Source organism: Solanum pennellii, chromosome 12 (assembly GCF_001406875.1).
Source record: "Solanum pennellii chromosome 12, SPENNV200".
In the NCBI taxonomy this organism is placed as follows: domain Eukaryota; kingdom Viridiplantae; phylum Streptophyta; class Magnoliopsida; order Solanales; family Solanaceae; genus Solanum; species Solanum pennellii.
The window spans coordinates 24,880,922-24,892,440 of record NC_028648.1 but is presented as its reverse complement, the minus strand read 5'-3'; positions in this window follow the sequence as shown (position 1 = coordinate 24,892,440).

Genomic DNA, 11,519 nt, shown 5'->3' with positions numbered 1-11,519 from the left:
CAAATACAACAGGCCATATGTTTTCCCATCTTAAAGACAATAACATCTTATATAAGGGGTATTTACACCACTTAGTCAGAGTCTATGACTTAGAACATGAAGTTCCTTCCATAGACTCTGCGTCCATAGTGAATGAGTTTCAAGATGTATCATGATCTCAAGGAGATCTATTGGTGGAAAGGTATGAAGCGAGATATTTATAAGTTGTGTAGGAGTGCCAAAATTGCATAAAGGTTAAGGCCGAACACCTTAAGCCTGGAGGTCTTACCCAGTCGATTATGATCCCGTTACCCTCACTTGTTCAATTCTTGAGGTTAGATATACTCTTTCTAAGTATGATTTTATTTATGAAAAGCTAAATTATAGTGCATTAGTCGGTTTTGGTATTTTAAGTCCATAACTGTGTATTTTATACTTGCATTATATGAGTTAATATGAGTTCATAGTTACATTCATGTTGGTGTTTTTGTATAGTGTTCACATGATTGTTGTGTTGCATGAGTTTTGATGTGCATTGTGTCAAATAAAGATTGAGAAGGAAGTTCCTCAATCTCAGATATGAAGCTTCAGATAAGCTTTGAGTATTGTGCATCATCCCGAGTAAGTTGTGAATCAGATATTCAAAAGATAAAGTTTCAAGCATGTTGATATGCTTTCGAAAATAGCCTCTCTAATTCAAAATGATGTGTAGTGTCATTCGGGGATGAATGTTCCTTGGGGGGGGGTAATGTCACATTCCAGAAAATGTACTCATCTAGTGAAGAGCCAATTATGTTTTAAGAACACGTATTGGGGGTACATAGGCATCCTAGTGCCTAATATTTATAAATATTGGGCATATTAGAAAATATTGGTTTAAAGGGTGTTAGCCAATTTTCTATGTATTAACAAGCTTGTCAAAGAAATGTACCTGCAATGAGGACCCTAATCTAAAAACATATATTTTCTAGCATTTGCACATTAGGTATGAGGCATCCGTGTGTAAAGCCTAGCACCATATCACATGACTAATTAAATTGATCATGTAGATTAAGAAGTTCCCAAGGACATAGTGAGGATCCTAATTAACCATCAAGAATAGTTATTTAGGAAAGTACAATCAACACATGTTCAAGCACATGCGATAACCGGCCAAGAGGCGGTGAACCACCCTAACCGAATTCACTTAGGGTAGTTAGGGGGAAGGCATACGCAATGGTCCACCCATGTGGGGCCTAACTCTCAAACAAACTCTAGACTCTAACTAACTGACCTAAATATCTAACTAACTTAGGACAAATAACAATAAATTATCTAGTGCACAAAACAACCTAAGACTTAATTGGGTGACACTAACCTAGTAACTAGTTCAATGAACATCCTAGTACCTAACCTAGTATGGTCCAAAAGGGTTAGTTATGGTCCCAATTACATAGGGGTACATTAGTTATTAATATAATTCCTTTAATTCATTAAATTAATGAATTAATTAATTAAGGAAAATTCACAACCAAGCCCGAAACTCTTAGGAAAAAAATTTCAGATTTGACTATGTTAAATGCTTTCCTACTTTTAGTCAATCTTGGAGGGGAGTTTTAGTAAGTAACTTATTTATTTATTTAATTAACTTAATTATCCTAAGTTCAATTAGTAAAGATTAGTTCCTAAGACTTAGACTTACGTTCAAACACTAGAAAACTCACGACTCAAAACAGTGAGCAAACGAAAGAAGAACAGAAAAGTTTCGCTCGATTCTCTTAGGAGATTTCAAGGTATTCTTCAAGGTTTTCGTGCAAGGTGATCTTTGTAGATTCAATTCTACATAAGGTATGTGTTTTCACTCCTGGAATTCTTTCTCTATGAGACCTATCAAACATTTTGAATTCATGAATGTCGATACTAGGGTTGTTCCCAATGATTTTGTTGAACGTTCATCTCCCTAGTTATCCTTGTTTTTGATTCTATAAGTATATAGATATAATCTCTAACATGTTGTTGGTATGTGATTCTAACTGATCATTATGTGTAGGTTCTTTATTTGTGAATTACTAATGAGGCCTATATACTTGATTCATGTGATTAAGGTATTAGTTATATGAAATGAAGAATGATGTAATGCTTAATTGTGTTCGAGAATATGAAGTTTGTTAAAAGTCGATTATGAAGTTAGCTACTGTTAAATCTAGATTTGATTATCTTGAGTATATCACTATAATACATTCATGGAATTAATTTATGTTGCTAGTGATAAAATAATGAAAATGGTTTAAGTGAAAATTTGGTTTATGCCAATAAATTGGCTAAAAATACATTGTCCAAAATGTTGAATGGAATTGGCTTACAGTGTTATTTCAAAGATATGATGAAAAATTGGCTTATGACTAAGTTAGTCCAAATTACGCATGACCAATGTTACTTTGAATTCATAACCAAGGGTATGCCAATTATTGGACAAGTCCCAACATACCCTTTCCAAATGAACTATGAATATAAGTAAGTGCATTGAACAAAGTTTATAACGTTTACAAAGAGTGGTATAAAGATACCAAATGACATTGAACAATATAAGGTGAGTAATAACATAATAAAAAGCTTAAGAATTATGAACGTGACCAGAATGAGTTGTTACAAGAAGTGAGACAAGTCTCACTCACTCCTAGACATTTCTGTTAAAGGTACTCACATAAGAGGGTGTAAATAATCGGGAGACAAGTCTCATTAACACAAAGATGATAATGTAAGGTTAAATTCACATTTCTTCAAGTAAAGGAAGGGATGACCGGTTATCCAAAGATTTAAGTAAACCTCATAACTAGAAGCAATCTTTCGTATGTTTGAGTCAACTCTAAAGAATGTAAAGAAAAAGAAGTTGAGCAAAACACTGATAGCCTAGCAATGAACTTGTGCAAGAACATGTAAGTCTTATTATATGAGGCTAACACCAAGGTGGATAAGTAGTACCCGTAGGTGTCCTAGTCTTTGAACTATGTTGCCAGCATAGGAAATAGCCAGTGAATTCCACCTAAGAGAGCTACGTATGATGCAGTTTCACTTATACTGGTGAAAACACCCCTTTTCGGCATGGGGCAGATACTGGATTTCAGGTTTAGCTCACATGATCTATGTTGGTTAAATGCTCAAATAAAGTATTTGGTTCACTTTAGCCTTGAACCTCTTCTGTTCGGTGTGTGGAAGACACTGAACTTGGTTTTACTTTAACAGGTCAACTACCCCTTTCCCGTGGGGGGCAGACACTGGATTTCATGTTAGATCACATGATCTAGGTTCAGCTTGACCGTTGAACCACACTTTTTCTGTGTGGGGGCAGACACTGGATTTCATGTTAGCTAGCATGATCTTAATGCTAACGATTTCCTTAAGAAAGTAAGAAAGAAACAAAGAAGAAATGTAATTTCAATGTGAGCTAAGAAAGTAAGAGATTAATTATGTCAAATCATCTTTGATTGATAAGAATAATGTTTTTACAAGTTATTTCATTGTGCCAAATCAAGATATATGCTCCAATATCTTCAAGTTATGCAAATGATCAAATAATGGGCTTAGACAAATAAAAATTGTCTTGTAATGACTTCTTATATTATCCAAATAAAGGGGAGTAAACCATAATGGCAAATTAATGTCTCAAAATCTCCATAATATGAAAATGATGAAATAAGTGGCCTAGCAAATAAAGGTTGGTTTATAAAGATTTCATGCCCAATCGAACAAGAATGGAAAGAGTAACTTGTAGTAAGGGTAGCCAAATCATTTCCTTAGCACTTTGGACTACTTAATTCATTCATTGTAGGTATGGGACTACAATGATTCACTGAACCTGCAAGTAAAAAATATGATTAAAGAGATCTTTGAACTACACAACAACAAGAAGAAAAAGACTGAAAAAATACACTAAGCATTGGGGAAGGAGCTCTCGGGTTTGGTGGAGCAAATTTTAAAATTTTCGTTCGATTTGTTCTAAAATTATGTTCATGATTCTAAGGTCTTATGTTCATATAGAAAATGAGTTGTGTTCTTTGATTGCAGTAAAATATGTCATATTTATACCATAATTCACAAATAACGAATTAAGAAAGTCTAGTGGCTTCATTTTCCAAAAATGACATGTTATACGAAGAATTTTCCTTGATAATGCATAGTCCTTATGTGTATATGTGCATATACCCATACTTAGTAAAACTGTGTACTAACCCTATAATACTACTATTTTATAGCGTAGATTGAAGACTCATTGAAGCGGTTTGGATCAGCGATCTTCAGACTTTTCTAGGTCCTATTGAGTTCAAGGATGGTACACCTATCATTATTGCTTAGTACTTTATACATATCTAGTGGATGTTGTCCCTAGAGTTTCATTTCAGACTTTTATTCAAAGCTTTGTATTAAGGCTGTTTGGCAAACTATTCAGATATATTGATTTTTTCATTGAATTTCTTAATTGATTATTGATGGTTATTTAGTTTGAGTTCATTATAATATTATTGTACATAGTAATCTTATGAAATCTATATATACTTCACTATATTTCAAAAGTTTTAAATTTTCTGCAAATTTAACTATATGATTGTGATAAAAGCTAAGAAGAGGCTTGTTGGCGAGCTCGGAGAGGTTAACGAAGCTGGTTGCATTCGTATTCCAAAATATGTGTGTGTCAAAACTAAGTCCTAATACGTGTGACATGATGTATTTAGGTCCCAAGATGGTTTAAAATGATGTTAGAGGAAGTGTCTCAAGATTTTGGTGAAGTTAGAAGTCAAACGTCAAGGGACGACCAAGACGTTTGACGACTAGTCACCTATGTGCCTTATGTGTTTTCATTTTCGTTTGAGTGAGTAATGAGTTTATGAGGTCTGTATATGATTGATAATATATTTTATAGTCATCATGTTTGGTTTGGTAGGGTTCGGAGGTCAAACATCCAAGAACGTTCGATGACGTTCGAAAAATAGCCTATAGACGTCCTTGTTAGTTTGGATGTGTTTTAGCATGTTGCGTGGCTTGTTTGGTGTTGTACTTGTTTGGAGATGTTGCTAATACTAAGACGTACATGTTAAGAGCTTTAAATTCTGGGTACGACTCCACCTAGTTCCCACAAGGGGCACTAGAAGGAGGACCCCAACTCAAGACTTGAAGTTTTGGCATCTTGCATGATGTGCCAAACGACGACGCAAACAACGTCCAGTCGATGGAACGACAATTCGTAGACATGGGGCGTCGATGGATCCTTAAAATATGCAGGTTTTTTACCTCTGAACAAAACCACGAGGACCCCATCGACGGGGCGTGTTCCTAAAAACGGTCCGTCGTTGGCAGTGCGTGGTTTGGACCTGTACTACCTGAAATTTTTCTGTTAAGGCTTGGGGTTTTTGGGAAATTCACCCCAATTACTATAAGATTTGAGGACGGTTATTTTGGGTGTTTAAGTGTATTTTAAGAGTATATAAGTCATGAAAATCTCACTAAAATTCTAGAACCTAAATCAAAACCCATTCCCTCCAAAAGTTTCTTCAAAAACCTCCATGAGACATCAAGGTGAAGATAGAGATTAAAGATGGATCTTCAATGGAGTTTATTCTTCAATTATTATTGTATTCTTCTAATAAGGTATGGGTGTTTTTCATCGAAGTCTTTATATCACCTTAGAGTCAATTTGAAAGATGATTTTCAAAGATTTCAAAAAGATTAAAAAGTCCAATTTCTACTCTAAATCTTCGGTTCTTGCATGAAACGTTTTCATACCCTAAGATATGATATTATTAATCTATAATTATTGTTTTCCAATGAAATTATCCATGAGGCCTTGACCTTCTCAAATCTCTCAATTTGACTAAAATATGGGTTATATGATCATGCTTTGATATTAATGAATTCATGTGTACATTGTTATGGGCTCTTGATTAATGTATAGATTATGATTGTATGGTTTATAGTCTGTTTAAATTTGATGAATTGAGCATTATTGATTATTATAACCATTAAATATTAAGATTATTGAATTGATATTTACTTAATGATTATGAATTCTAGTGTAGTTTTCTAGGGCTATTGAATGATGTAAGAGTTGTGTTCAATTGATGCCTTATTGGTCCTAGAATGATAAATCTATATAAAAGTTACCTATATTAATTGAGTATTATAGTTTCTGTATTGAATTGATGTACATGACCATGGATAATGGCCTATTGGTATTGAATTAGATGATTTAGCATTGGATTAAAGTGGTGAGATTGAATGGGTAGTATGCTGCCCTAACTCTCTTAATATCACGCATAGCTTTTGTATTACAATGATGATTTGTATGGTCCACTTATATAGTAGTGCTATGTGTTTTACTTGCAAATAATGTGTCCTTGTTAAAGTTACTTTATGCATTATGATTATCATGGCCTTATCGGCACTACTTGAAGTGTTATGATGATTTGTGTAGGTTATTTATGTGAAGTATGATCATATCTATATACATATGAAGTAATGTGAAGGTAGGTTTTACTTTTATGTATATTATGAGATCATGATAGACTATGACTATGTGTTCATGTGTGTAGTCTTAGCGTTGATGCATAATTGTTCCTACTTAACTATATGATTATATGATGGTTATATTTATGGTGTTATCGTAATTTATAGGATGACATTAAGATGATAAGGGTCATTCCTAAGTGCTTCAAAGAATGTTATGCTATATGAAAGAAAGTAAAGAATTTTGTGTCTTCTTTAGGTAGACTTATGTCCCTTACTTGATACATGTATGATATATATGTGAATATGCTTAGTGCACCCTTGTCATATATGAATGAATGATATGTGAGACCTTAAATGATGATAAGGAGGTCATGTACGTGGAACCTTACACCTAGTGGTAAGGTTATGAACATTGAAGTCGAGAGTCGTAATGGTATCCTTCATGTAAAGGAAGATGCACTTAGGGTTTGATAGATGGAACGACATCATATCATCCTTAGGAAAGTCATGATGATCTATATTAGTCTCCATTGAAAGGTAGCCCTAGTTGACCTCTTTGGTAGGGTGAATGTTATTTGGTTATGAACTAGGTATGGAACCTTTTCATGTTATCCTTTAAGTTCAATTACTCTATGAAAACAAAGGCTAGAACTGAGTGAGTGTTTTATGGGAACTAGATCTACATACGAAGGACACTAGATTACAATGTTTCTCTACTTGATAATGAGACTAGAGTTCATAAAAGCTCTTCATATTCCTTAACCATGTGCTTACATGCGATGTGTCCTAGTTTTAACCTTGGCAAGTAGAACACCCTTATCGAAGTAGGTTAGAAATTTGGATTCCATGTCTAGCTATCATGGTCTATGTCGGTTATTGCCTATTCTCATCATATGGGATAACTACTAGCATTAGATAAGTTCTATCAAGTTCAGGTGGTGGTATGAGACGCTATCTAGACATTGCACAATAGGTTTGAAGGTGTTAGTTAGAGTCCCTAGGTCTTGTCCATGACCATTACTTGAATGTGCTTATATTATGAATGAGTCTTGAATGAACTAATGTATGTAATGAATTAAGTTAAGAAAGCATGTTAAATGAATAAGTGTTATCTAGAGTAGTTAAGGGTTGTCTAGTTAAGGTGTGAAGGGGGATTGGAATGGTCACTTTGCATCTTACCTAGATAAGTATTAAGAATGACTTTAGTTAGGGAGGATGGTTGATTATGTATACTTAGGTAGTCCTAAGGATTACTTAGGTAACCTTGAAGATTTCAATCATGGACGTTATCTTCTTGATTTACTTAAGTATGTCTTTTGATAGCCTTTGGAAGGAGAATATCATATTATCTATGTGTTAATGTATGACGTGAGAGTGATTATGTCTTAGCTAGTCTATAGGATCTCTTAAGTGTGTGTGCAAGGGATTGTCTGGGCAGTCGCTTCACAACTCACTGAAGTGAGACATATAATCATCTTTGGTAGGAGAATCGCATGTTCATATGTTTATGTGGTGGTGTGTATCACATTATAGGTGGTCTTAAGAATCATTTAGGTGTTCCTAGAGAAGGTATATGGGTGGTATCTCTTTTTCTTTATTTAAGTGAGTATTGGATAGCTTTTAGTGAGCGAATTAAATGCTAGAAAGTGTTCAATATGAAGTTAAAGGACTCACTGTACACTGAAGGAGCTTCAATTTAACAGTGATATAGTTCACTATAATGTTTTCCTAATAATTTTATTAATTTCTTAAAGGATTTCTTATGTGTTCCTAAGATTTTAAATGTTGTTTTTATGCTTATAGTATGATGTTTTAACAAATAATTCATGAAAAGCTTATAGTATGTGTTCCGCTTGCGTATTGATTATGGAAAAAGTTCTTTGTATGTAAAGAAAGTTTTAAATTCTTACTCAATGTTTATGATGCAATAAATGATACGAGTGGATTTTATGAGACTTGTTGAAGTCTCATTTGACGTGTGGTGACACAAGGATACTCTAACTTCTAGGGTGTACTTGCGGGGCGTTACAAAGTTTTTGCGAGAGCGTAAGGTTTTGAAGTGTCTTGATTATATCATGAACCACATCAAGTAAAGTCTTGTTCATAATGTGAAGCACGCCACATTATCAATAGGAGGCTATTGGGTGGTATGAAAATTTTCACTTCTTCATTCATCTAATCGTGCCTAACAGATTTGTATATGGTAACTTTCTCTTGTTTCCATTATGTGTTGGTCCCTTGAGGGTGACTTTATGAAGATTGGATTGAGGGAGAGAAAAGATGAGATTTGACTTGTTGGATGAGGTGTGAAAGATAGTGTTGATGACCTTAGGTTGGTTTAGTTACCTTTTGAAGGGTAGTTTAGTTGGAAAGAACGGTAAGGCATAATTGTAGAAATGTAAAGGAGTGGTTGTTGACATGGTTTGAAGTATTAGTAAGGTTTAATGAGGTAGGCTTTGGGTGAGAAAGTATTAGTAAGGTTTAAGGTGTCTTAAGGGAGTTCCTTATAGTAGATGTTATGTTGACCTTAGAATGAGTTTCTTTTAAGTGGGGGAGTGTGGTAAAGAGTATGGTTGTTGGGAGTTAGGTACCTTATCCAATCTTTATGTGTTTATCAAGCCTAAAACAAAGATCTCTTAGTAACTTGATTGATATAGGAGTCTTTTGTGAAAAATGAATTCCAAACATTCTCCATATGATATACATGTTTTGGTTGAAGTCTTGTTGAATGAGAAAATGAGTTTTCATGCATGGTATCTTCCTCATGGTTCATGTGCATCTAGGGTAGGTTGATAATTTTTTCATGAATATGAATAGTGATCATGTCTAAAAAGTTATATGAGATTTTTTTTGATTGAGAGTTTATAAGGAATTTCTTAATTGTTGTATTGTTAGATTGTGAAGCATATTCACTATAGAGCTGCCAGGGATTTTTGTTCATTGTAAAGTTTTGCAAAAATTGACTAATTCATTCTTTGATAGAAAATTGTTGTAATATGGTTAGAACTGATTTATGTGAGCATGATATTGAATATAAAATATGTTTTTATTATTTACAATGAAGGATGCGAGTCTTATGGCAAAATGAGTTGTAGAAATTATTCTAGTTTGTTGTTGTGTTGTTATTCTCTTAATTATGTGAAATTGATGTTTATGCTTGATTGCGTGTTGTATAATGTAATGTAAGTGTTCGGAGTGTGGCAAGTCTCATTCGAGGACAAATGTTGTCCAAGTGGGGGAGAATATAACACCTCCAAAAATGACTTAGGTGAGATTAGGGCCTAATGTGTGTGACATGAACTATTGAAGTCCTAAGATGGTTTAAAAATTATGTTTGAGGAAGTGTCTCAAGATTTTGGTGAATTTAGAAGTCAAACATCAAGGGACGACCAAGACGTTCGACGACTAGTCACTTATTTGTCTTTTGTGTTTTCATGTTCTTATGAGTGAGTAATGAGTTTATGAGGTCCTTATATGATTTATAATAGTTTTTAGCGTCAGCATGTTTGATTTGGTAAGGTTTGGAGGTCAAAAGTTCGGTGACGTTCGAAATATAGCCTTAAGACGTCCTTGTGAGTTTGGATGAGTTTTAGCATGTTGTGTGGCTTGTTTGATGTTGTACTTTTTTGGAGAAGTTCCTACTACCTAGACGTATGTGTTTAGACGTTTAAAGACCGAGTACAACTCGACCTAGGACCCACAAGCGGCCCTAGATGGAGGACCCTAACTCAAGACTTGAAGTTGAATGGCAGATTGGGGTGCAGTGCCAAACGACGGCCGAAACGACGGTCAGTCGATGGAACGACGAATCATTGACTCGGGGCATCAATGGATCCTGCAAGTCTTGGGGTTTTGGACCTTTGACCAAACCATGACACCCCCATCGACGGGGCGTGGTCCTACCAATGGTCCGTCGTTGGTAGGGCGTTGTTTGGACCTACACTGCCTACAATTTTTCTGTTAAGACTTTGGGGTTTTGGGAAATTCACCCGAAGTCTTAAAAAATTGGAGGACGGTTATTTTAGGTGTCTAAGGGTATTTTAAGAGTATATAAGTCATCAAAACTCTCATTAAAACCCTAGCACCTAAATCAAAAACATTCCCTCCCAAAGTTTCTTCAAAAACCTCCATGAAAGCTCAAGGTAAAGATAGAGATTGAAGATGGATATTCAATGGAGTTATCATTTGATTCTTATAATAAGGTATAAGAGTTCTTCATCTAAGGCCTTCTATCACCTTAGAGTCAATTTGAAAGATGATTTCAAAGATGAAAAAATATGAAAAAGTCCAATTTATACTCTAAGTCTTGGGTTCTTGCATGAAACATTTTCAAACTTTCAGATATGATATTATTAATGTATAATTTAGTTTGTCCAATGAAATTCTCCATGAACCCTTGGCCTTCTCAAATCTCTCAATTGACTACAATATGGGTTATGCAATCATGCTTTGATATTAATGAATTCATGTGTAGATTGTTATGGGCTCTTGATTTATGTATAGATTATGATTGTATGGTTTATAGGCTGTTTATATTTGATCAATTGAGTATTGTATATTCTTATATCCATTGAATATTAAGCTTATTGAATTATTATTGACTTAATGCTTATGAATTCTAGTGTAGTTTTCTATGGGCTATTGAATGATGTAAGAATTGTATTCAATTGATATGTAATTTGTATTACATTGATAAATCTATATTGAATTGACCTAGATTCATTGAGTATTATAGTTAATGTATTAAATTGATGTTCGTGGCCATGGGTAAGGGCCTATTGGTATTGCATTGGATGATTAGCTTTGGATTGAAGTGGTGAGATTGAGTGGGTGGTATGCTTCCCTAACTCTCTTATTATTATGTATAGCTTTTATATTATAATGATGATTTGTATGTTACACTTATGGTAAGGGTGTTATTTCCTTTACTTCCAAATGATGGGGCCTTTCCGACGTTACATTATCTATTATTATCATGGCCTTGTCGGCTTTACTTGAAGTACTATGATGATTTGTGTAATTGACTTAGAAGAAGTATGAGCATATATATATATATATAT